The 10654-nt window shown below is 54.9% G+C and overlaps 1 protein-coding gene across 7 annotated transcripts in view; it reads right to left on the reverse strand.

Annotated features, from left to right (window-relative positions):
- Positions 1-10654, reverse strand: part of Kdm4b (lysine demethylase 4B) — a 98247-nt gene that overhangs the window by 85439 nt on the left and 2154 nt on the right. Inside the window, exon 2 of one of the 7 annotated variants that reach the window (XM_052746870.1) lies at positions 5924-6210. The exons of the other annotated variants lie outside the window; for them this stretch is intronic. The gene's annotated coding sequence lies outside the window, so the exon portion shown is untranslated. The remainder of the gene's footprint in view (positions 1-5923; positions 6211-10654) is intronic. 7 annotated transcript variants of the gene reach the window in all.

Raw genomic sequence — 10654 nt, forward strand, 5'->3', positions numbered from 1 at the left:
AGGAAATGCACAAGCCACAGAAGAGTCACACAGAGGCCTGAGGAGACAGGCAACAAGGCACATCAAGGGGACAGACATATTAGTGGAGTGAATGAAGGGCAAGCTACTGTGAGTGCAAATGGGCATGTTTTAAATTATTTTTATTACATTTTCATTTCTTTATCTCATATGTGAGTGTACATGCCATGCCACAGATGTGGAGGTCACAGGACAATCTGCAGATGTTGGTTCCTGCCATCACGTGGCCAGGTTTGGCAGCACGCACCTTACCCACTAAGCCCTCCTGCCCACCCAGAACTGCCTTTTCTCTTTAGGTCGGTCGTACTGATCCCCAAAATTGCTACAGCAACAGAATATGCAGAAGCAGACTGGGGTGTAGATCGGGGTGATGCACGCCTGTCATCCCAGTCATCAAGGGCTGAGGCAGGGGATTTATGAGTTTGAGGCCAGCCTGGGCTACACAACCAGACCCTGTCTCAAAAAACAGCAAAAATCAAATTTTAAAGTTTTTAAAACTGTCAGGCATGGCACACACCTTTAATCCCAGCACTCAGGAGACAGATGCAGACAGATCTCTGTGTATAGCCCCAGGCCAGGGCTATACAGCAAGACCCTGTCTTTAAAAAAGAAAGGAAGGAAGGGAGGGAGGGGGAGGGAGGGAGGGAAGGAGGGAAGGAGGGAGAGAGGGACGGACATAAAGTAAATGAAGGGTGGAGGACTGGAAAGACGGCTCAGTGGCCGAGCACACTGGCTGCTCTTCCAGATGTGTCTTTGGTCCCCAGCACCTGTTTCAGATGTCTCTCAATCACCTGTAGCTCCAGTTCTAGGGGACCTGACACACTCTCTGGTCTCCACAGGCACTGTACTCACACACATAATTTAATTAAATACTAAAATGTAAAAATTATAAAGTAAATAAATCAATAAAAGTCGGCTTTGAGACGGTTGAGCAGGTAAAGGCACTTGCAGCCAAGCCTGGCACCCTGCGTGGTGGGAGGGAGACCGACTCCTGCAAGCTGTCCCCTGAGCTCCCACACACTGAGGAGGGCCACCCTCCTGTACACACAGAGGGTAAGTAAAGAAATAAACCAATGCAATTTTTAAGAACTAAATAAAAGTTGGAGAAAGGTCAAAACTCCCCTAGAAAATGAGTGAACGGCAAAAACAAACTTCTTCAGGAAAGACAGGAAGATGGCCTTACTCTGACAAGGTGGCTGACCTTGCTCAGGAGGCTGACACCAACCAAGAGGTCCCTGCAGTCCAGACTGCAGGCACTGTGAATGAGAACAGTGCACCCTGGTGGCCAGGCGGGGAATGGCATGTGGATGGGGGCCCCAGGACCCCAGCAGGCCTTTGCAGCAGGCAGGGTTCTCCTCCAGCACGTGGGGAGTGCACTAGCTGTGCTTCCACAGGGTGGCGCTGCAGACACTGGGGACACAGGCTGGGCAGAGGACACTGGCTGCACGAGGCGCAAGAAGCTAGCCTGTGGGCTCCACACCTGCGTGCTGACAGCAGGGTGGGAAGTTCAGGAGCCCGAGTCTCTGACCAAGGCGGTGGGCAGGGCACTGACACCTTCCCAACAGACCCAACACTGAACCTCGTTCTCCTTCCACATTCCAAAGACATCAGCAAGGAGAAACTGTGAAGGCAGAGGTGTCCCTGCTCAGACAGGAGGAGAACCAAAGAAATGACGTTTTTTCAAGGAAATAGCATGGCCAAGTTAGGGGACATGACCACAGAACTTGCACAAAAGCCTGAACTGTGTGCCCTAGGACAGACAAACATGGAAGATGCAACTCCTCTGGGGGCTCTCAGTGCACAGGGTGGACCCCACTGTCAGCAGAGGAAACTGAGGACTGAGGGACTCTCCATGGGAACTGCTGGCCCTGGTGTGGACTCACAACACTGCTACTAGGAACAGGACAGGAGTGGGAGATGGGCAAGTGGATGAATGGATGGATGGATGGACGGACGGACGGACGGACGGATGGACGGATGGATGGATGGATGGACGGATGGATGGATGAGTGGATGGGTGGATGGGTGGGTGGGGAGGTGGACAGAAACATGGATGGAAGGACAGATAAGTGGATAGGTAAAATGTCTACTTGGGGCTAGGTGACAGTGGTGCACACCTTTAATCCCAGTACTTGGGAGACAGAGGAAGGCGGATTTCTGTGAGTTCGAGGCCAGCCTGGTCTACAGAGCGAGTTCCAGGACAGAGAAACCTGTCTCAGGGGTAAAAAATGTCTACCTAGATTAGCTATACATACAGACATGTCCCTCAGTTTGGAACTAGATACTGTCACATGCCTGTACTTTGAGTGTACACAGTGGCCTTGTAATGCTGATGAGGGTCTGGAAGAACCACAGCCCTGAGACAGGACAGCACAAGGCTCAGCTCCTGGAAAGGCCATCTGGGAATCCACCCCTGGGCAGCAGGTGAGGCTGTACTGAGAGCAACATGGCTCAAAAGGCCTGCACTCTGTGATGTCCGTGGAAGAGGAGAATTCACCAATGACCTAGGGAGAGAAGCTGCTGCACCTCAGAATGGAAGGCAGCTAACAGATGGGCACAGAACAATGGCACAGACACCCTTCTCGCTCCACAGCTTCCCTGGGTGGGGACCAGCAGTGAGTTCTCACAGCTCTAATATCTCCCTCCAAGACTCCTAAGGAACACAGAAAGAATGTGGAGGGCCACACCTCTCCACTAATCAGAGTTCACATCACCCCAAACGGGAGGGATCCACACCAGGCCTTCTGCACCTACACTACAAGGACACAGTGGCATTTCCCCTGCCACACCTGGGGCCCAACCTCATGAAACCCACACAGGCTCAAGGGACTGTTCCCAGTAAAAAGGAACAACAGGATGTGGGCCACTTGGACCCTGGATTCTCTTTCTACTGACAGGCCACCACAGAGTCAAGATGGGGCCTGTCAGTATCATAAGGAACAGATCTGACAACTTGGTCAGGAGTCCCAGCCTGGAGGGAACACGCACGTAATATTAGAGATACAGAAGACTCTGCCCACAGTTGCCCGAGATGGCTCAGGCAAAACAGAAAGGAGAGGCAGACATCTGCAGAGTGCCCCAACATGGGGGCCTCAGAAAGACACCCCAGAGCCCTTCCCGAAGCCCCTGCTGGTGCTGGCTCAGGCGGCCCATGTGTGCCTGGACTGCAGTGCTGTGGGGAGGCACAAGCAGGGCTTGCTGCTGGCGGGCAGCCCAGCCTGGCAGGTGAGCTTCTGGTTCACGAAGCCTTATCTCAGAGACTGAGGCAGAGAACATGCATGGGAACACATATCCGCACACTGACCTCACCACGAACACACAGGAGTGAGCACACACACTCACAGTCACACACGCTCACTCAGGCAAATAATCAGTGTAATTACATAACACCAATCAGGCCAGGGTGACTTGCCTAAGACAAACGTAAGAATGGCCAGGCAGCTGGGTGGTGGTGGCACACACCTTTAATTCCAGCACTCGGGAGGCAAAGGCAGGAGAATCTCTGTGAGTTCGAGACCAGACTGGGCTACAGGGTGAGTTCCAGGACAGCCACAGCTGTTATACAGAGAAACCCTGTCTTGAAAAACCAAAAAAAAAAAAAAAAAAAATGACCAGTGCCCACCCGAAGCCCCAGGACCCCCTGCAGTGGACTCCCTCCACAGGCACAGTACATGTATATATACACACACTATAAATACACTAAAAGTTAAAAACAAAAAAAACCAATAAAATGAAAACTAAGTCAATGCTGGAGTATGGACAGGGGTATGGACATGGCTACTTAGCCCCTGGAACCCCACAGCCTTTCGGGAAGCCAGGGCCTGCCAGTACCACCAGCTCAGAGGGAGGGAGCAGATTGGTGAGAACCACCTGTCTGTCCCTTGCCAGCACCCCAGCACCCAGCACTGCAGATGAGAGACCCCCACAAGCAGCACCGCCTCCTGCACACACCGCAGGCCTCTGGGTGCATCCTCGGCTACTGAGTGCCAGCCTTGGCCAGCGTCTGTTTACTGACCCCTGAGCAAGCCTTGCACTAGATACCATAACCAGTGTCTGTGGGACCAAAGATGAAGCTGGATGCTCTGCCATCCCTGGGCTCACTGAGCCCAGTGGCCTAGGTCAGGTCCCTTCACCTGTCACTGCCTCAGAGCTACCACTCAGGGCAGGGCAGCTAACAAGGTCAGCAGGGAGTCTGGTCCACACACACATGCACATAGGCACATACAAAGATGCACGGACACGGACGGACACACACACATGCGCACACACACAGATGCTGCCTGCCCGGCACCACAGCCATCTGAAGCAGCACCATCACTATACTGTCCTAGTTGCTGAAGGAGACACAGGGCAGGACATGGCTTGCCCAAGGCCACCCAGAAGTAGGGGTATGGGGGGCACAGGAGACGACATGACATGGGTGGAAATTCTGAGAACCAAAGTCCCAGCCCTCAGAGGAGCAAGGAGGAGGCAGTGCCACCCGTCACCTCACTGAGGAGGTCATGGAGTTGGAGGAGGATACATTCCGTGATGTACTGTAAACCTTCCCAAGAGCTCAGGAAAATGAAGGTGAGAGCCAGGGGAAGTGATGCAGAGGACACCGAAGGGACACAGCGAAGGTCGGACGCTGTGCAGTCAGACATCAGTGACTGCCATTTGGACCAGGAAATGCTGATGCCCAGGGATTCCCCTCCCCTCGCCCACAGAGCTCTCAGGCGCACCCCCCACCCACCCTGTCCTGAGGCATGATGCAAAGTCACCACAGCCACGGAAAAGTGCCGGGCTCACCAGCACTGCCGAGGGCTCTTCTGCCATCATAGGGTCATCCCCTGACACTCCCCAAGGCTGGCATGGCCTGTGAGCCTTGGGCACACCAGGGAGCAATGGGAGCACCACCCCAGGCTTGTACGTGTGTGGTCTGTCTGTCCTCAGGAGTCTCTGCCCACATCACCTGCAGGACACCTGGTGCAGGGGCAGTGACCAGGAGGCCTCCATTCAGCTCTCCCTGGTGCCTGCCCCATTCACACACCCCCACCCTGTGCTAACGTCCCAGCACCTGGCCTGGCATATGAGGACTCATCTCAGGAAACAAACTCTGCAGCTAATTCTTTATATATTATACATTTTTACTTTTTTAAAATAATTATTTAACTTTATTTTATGTGCATTGGTGTGAAGGTGTCAGCTCCCCAGGAACTGGACTTACAGACAGGTGTGAGTTGCCGTGGGTTGCAGGGAATTGAACCCGGGTCCTCTGGAAGAGCAGCCGGTGCTCCTAATCCCTGAGTCACCTCTCCAGCTCTTTTTCTTTTTCTTTCTTTTTTTTTTTTTTTGAGACAAGGTTTCTCGGTGTAGCCCTAGCTATCCTGAAACTTGCTCTGTAGACCAAGCTAGCCTCAAACTCATAGAGATCCACCTGCCTCTACCTCCCAAGTGCTGGGATCAAAGGCGTGCACCACCACCGCCCGGCTACAATTTATTTATTTATTTATTTATTTATTCTTTTTTTTTTTTTTTTTTTTTTTTTTTTTGGTTTTTCGAGACAGGGTTTCTCTGTGTAGCTTTGCGCCTTTTCTGGGACTCACTTGGTAGCCCAGGCTGGCCTCGAACTCACAGAGATCCGCCTGCCTCTGCCTCCCGAGTGCTGGGATTAAAGGCGTGCGCCACCACCGCCCAGCTTATTTTTATTATTTATTTTGGAGGAAGTCAGAGGACAACCGGCAGAGACCGGTTTTCTCCTTCCGCCCTGTGGGCCCTGGCAATAGAACTTGGGTGTCAGGCTTCACAGCAAAGCCCTCGACCCATCGAGCCATGTCACCAGGGCCCTGCAGTTGGTTTTCATGCCACACTTTCCGGGGTGTAAGGGGACAAGCCTTGGGCCTGGGGTACTGGAGCTGACACTCACCCCGGATCCTTGCTCTCATGCCTCTAGGCAGCTGGTAACAGCCCGATGACTGCAGCCATGCTCAGGTCACAGGTACAGCAGGTGGAGACAGGAATGCTCAGCGTCACAGTCCGTGAGTGTGAGGCCTCCTGCTCTCTCCCCCATGCTGGAGAGATGGCTCGGTGGTTACAGCACCAGCTACTCTTGCAAAGGACCCAGGTTCAGTTTCCAGAACCCCCAAGACAGCTCACAATTGTCCGTAATTCCAGCTCTGAGGATCTGACACCCTCTTCTGGCCTCAGCAGGCACTGCACAGATACACACACAGGCAAAGCATCCATATACATGAAATAAGTAAAAATTTTTTACAAAGCAACATGGAGTAAGATACCCATGGCTCGCTGCTGCCCTGACTGCTGCCCTGGCTGCTGGAGGCTCGCACTGAGGCCAGGCTCACCTGCTCTGCTTTCTCCTTCTACTGTGGCTCAGAAATGTAAGGGCTTGCAAGAGGGCTCAGCAGGTAAAGGTGCTTGCTGCCAAGCCTGACCCCCAGACCTCCACATGTGTACTGTGGCAAACACCCTGCCCCCCACAATAAATATTATTCAAAAAAATTTAAATCCAAAACTAACCATTTCCTAAAGCACCTCAGGCTAGGGCAGTTAACTCTGATGGTGACGCCCTACATGTGTGAGGGGCCAGAGCTTGCTAGGTCCACAGTGGGGTCATGTTAGTGGAAGGAGATCCTAAAACACCAGATCTGGCCACAACAGGGTCACTATCATGTGGCTGTCAGACCTCCCAGTACTGTGTCTAACCACTGAGCCGTCCTCCAGCATGGGGGAGGGAGCAGAAGGCCTCACACTGCCTGTGACACTGAGCACTCCTGAGGGAAACCCACTGCCCATGGGGCCCTGGTGCTGGGGAGCCCCAGAAACCAAGAGACACCCCACAGTCTAGCACCACACCTCCTCCTGGTCTGCCTCTCAGGGTCTCCAAGGCCATGACCCTAGCATCCCTTCCTCCTTCCTCTGCCCATCGTCAACCAGGATAGACAGGTATGGCCCCAAGGTGCACCTCTAAGAAACTACCACCATCCCCTGGTTGCCCACAGTGCCAGCACAACCTGTGCACATGGGGCTCTGGGCACTGGCTGCCACTGCGCTTGCCCTGGGCACACTCTGCCCAACGACACAGAGGGAGCAGGAACAGCACGCCACCCCAGCTGCCGCCACTCCAGGCCATGCCGACCAGCTGCAGCCAATCATCTGGTGGAGAGCCACAGGGACAGGCAGAATCAGAGCCCCCGAACACGAAGGGTTCCCGGTGCCAAGTTAGGCCACCGGTATCTCTGACTTGGGATGCTGTAGCTCCCAGCTACAGTCTGAAAGCACTGCAGTGGACCCTTTAGGTCCCCAAGGTACCAGTGACCCCTAGGAGGGGGTCCTAAATTCCTGGGGCTCTGCTCCTAAAGAAGCCATGGTTCCCTGTCCCTCTGCCCACACCTTCTCTGAGGTGGTAGCACACATGGACCCCCTTATGGCTGACCCTCTCTAATTGAAGAGAGTGTAAACAAAAAAAATCTCATGGAGAGGACACAGGAATTTGGGAGAGCTGCTGAGACCCACTGGGCGCCCCAGTCCTGGCTGCCCCTTCTCTTTCACCATGCCCAGGGGTCCCTGGCACATCCCCCACCCAGGGATCGCTTCTGCCAGCTGTGGTCAAGGCGACCCCAGAGACCCACCACCCTGCAGCCTCTCTCTCCTCCTGCAAGGAATCACCTGGCTCCACATCCCATCCCCTAGGACAGGGCCAGCCTCGGCCGCGAAGGGGCCCAGTGCCTGGAGCCACCCCGGAAAGGCACTGAGGCTGGAGTCTGCCCTGGAGTCCCACCTGCAGCAATGCATACACAGCGGCCCCTCGAGCGGGCCCGCAGGTAAGGCTGCAGGCTGCTGTGCCCCTTCTGTCCCTGAGCAGTGACCACAGCCTGCTTTACACACTCACTCTGTCCGCCTTCCAAGGACGACCAGCCTGGCACTCCAGCCTGGACCAGGACAGCCAGGATAAAGCACTTCAAGCATGAGGACCTGAGTTTGAATTCCAGAAATCATAACAAAGCCAGGCATGTCGAGCAGGCCTGCAATCCCAGTACTGTGCAGGGGGAGGCAGGAGGATCTCCAGGCCAAAATCTCTAGGTTTTCTAGGATCTCAGTAGGTTAAGTGCTTGCTGTACAAGTATGCTGGGCTGAGTTCAAATACCCAGAAAGCAAGGTGCAGCTTCGAGGGAGAGACAAGAGCTAGAGGGCTAGCTGCCCTGGTGTGTGCACTGGGAAACAGTGGAAGCAAAGATCCACACCAGGGGTTGTCCTGACACACACGTGCGCACACACAGATTTTTTTAAAAAAGGACCACAGGGCCCACAGCGCACGGATGGTTGGCAGGGCCTTGTCGCCAAAACTGTGCAGGCTGACACTATTCGGGAGCGGAGGGTGAAATCAGGGAACATGAGTGAGACAGGGTTATGGCGGGCACCCGGGGCAGTGGCCCTCACCCAGAGCTGCAGTAGAAGCCACCTCTAGGGGTGATGGTGTTCTTCCACAGCCACTGGCACTGGCTCAGAGAGAGGCAGGGGTGCTTATGACATGTCACCCAGGGGAGGGGGGCTTCCACGAGGCCCAAGGCTAAGTATATGCCGGGCTCCTATGTTGCTCACACCACAGGAATTCTCACCCAAAGTGAGGACAGGCAACACACCAAACTAGGGAGCTGTGCCCTGGCTGTCACTGACCTGGTGCTGGAGGAACCCAGGACCTCGTGTGAGCTAGGTGAGCACTCGCCACCGAGCTCCACCCCTACCCTGGCCTTGTTTCTTTATGGCTGTTTTTTAGGGTGTGTGTGTGTGTGTGTGTGTGTGTGTGTGTAGGCCAGAGGTCAACATGGGTGTCCTCCATCACCCTCAACCTTCACCATTTGACCTAGGCTGGCTGCCCTGGGACCCTCCCGTCTCCACCCACCAGTGGAGACTGGGCTGCAGGCATGCCCGGTGATGGCTGGCTTTTAAGTGAGTGCTGACATCTGAACTTGGGCCTGTGCTTGCACAGCAGCGGCTACCATCCTTTTCCCAGCCATCGTTTTGTGGCTGTGTTTCGAGACAGGGTCTCTCTATGTATCCCAGGCTATCCTGGAACTCTCCATTCTCCTGCCTCCACCTCCAGAGTGCTGCGATCCACACCCAGTTGGAACCCAGTGCTAAGCACATGCTAGGCATGCATTCTGCTCACCCAGCCCAGCCCTGGCCCCGAAGCTTCGTTTTTTAGTAGACTACTTTTCTGGAGTGGCTTTAGGTGGTGATGGCTCGTGCTCTCCTGTCCCCACTGGGACAGGGGCAGCAGCGGGAGAATGACAGAGCCAAGAGGAGGGTCCTAGAGCAGACCGTACCCAGGGAGGACAGAAAACCAACTCATCTGAGACTTCTTTAAAAATCAATTCACTGCTGCAAAGTTGTTCTTGTGGTGCTGGGGTGGAGCCTGGGCCTCACGCCTCACCATTGTGACCCACTAGACACTAAGGCTTAGCAAGTCACTGGGTCTCTGTCACTCTCTCTGAAGCAGGCAGCACAGGAACACCCCATGAATTCAGGGACATCATTGTGGATGAGAAGGCCAAGATTAAAGAAATGAGTCAACCAAAGTCGATTAGCGGCAAATTGATCAAAGCTACAGGATGGGGTACAGCAAAGGGAGGGGTGTTAGTGCCGCCTCCACAGAACCAAGGCAGCCAGAGTGGGACCTGCACAGGGTGGGCGTGGGGGTGCCAAGGCTGGTCGCAGGAAAATCCCATCTGTGCAGTCACAGCCTGGACTAGAGTCTGGACCAGTGGATAGTGGAGCAAACAGAACCACTAAACGAGGGTGGATGGGCGGGGGGTGGGATATCTGGGACAGAGAGGCAGGTGGATCTACAGGACTGAAGGCCAAGCCCCAGGTCTCATGTGGAGGGACTTAGATGAGGTCCTGGCAAGAGGGTGAGGACCAGCCGCACACTAAGCACTCTGAATGCCTATCCTAGGTGTGCCCTGGCCACAGTGGACTAAGCCAGTGGGGACAGTGGGGCAGAGCAGAAAGCTTCCAAGCTCCTGGCTCCTTGTCCTTGACCCTCAAGGCCACCTGAGGGCAGGAGCATGCTGGGCACCCACTCTGCAGATGGAGAGGGAGCCAGGATGCTGGACGAAGCAAGAAAGGCAACTACCTGACTGTAGGAAGGACCTCAACCCAGACCTCTGGGACTCCACCATGGCCTGAACTCCAAGGACTGCGGATGGAGCCCGGCACCACCCCCACCCCCCAGGCCCTGCAGTGACAGGTCTCTCCAGAGGCTGGCCATCTGCTACAGTCTGCTTCCCGCCCCCTGCTCCCAGGAGGCTTGTGAGGACTAGTGGCTCTGACCTTGGTTCTGGAGCAAGTGACAAGCCTAAGGCTACCAGGCCTGAACCCTCCACTCCAACTCGAGATCTCTAGACCACCATCAGGAGGTGTCTCTCGCCCCACACCTCTGCCCCTTACCACTTGTGGCCTCACTGTCTGTGGGTGCTGGGCTGGCCCAAGCAGCCTCCTCCCAGCACTCCCAAAGAGCCCCAGGCCCCTGGAGTGAGGCTTTGCACAACCTGCCAACTGATGGGCCAGGTGACTCCCCACAGGTGTCAGGTGGCACAGGGACAGATGGCTATCCCGTGCTGGGGCTCCCCCGACAACA

Source organism: Peromyscus californicus, unplaced genomic scaffold (genome assembly GCF_007827085.1).
Source record: "Peromyscus californicus insignis strain IS unplaced genomic scaffold, ASM782708v3 Scaffold_1__1_contigs__length_55948999, whole genome shotgun sequence".
Lineage (NCBI taxonomy): Eukaryota > Metazoa > Chordata > Mammalia > Rodentia > Cricetidae > Peromyscus > Peromyscus californicus.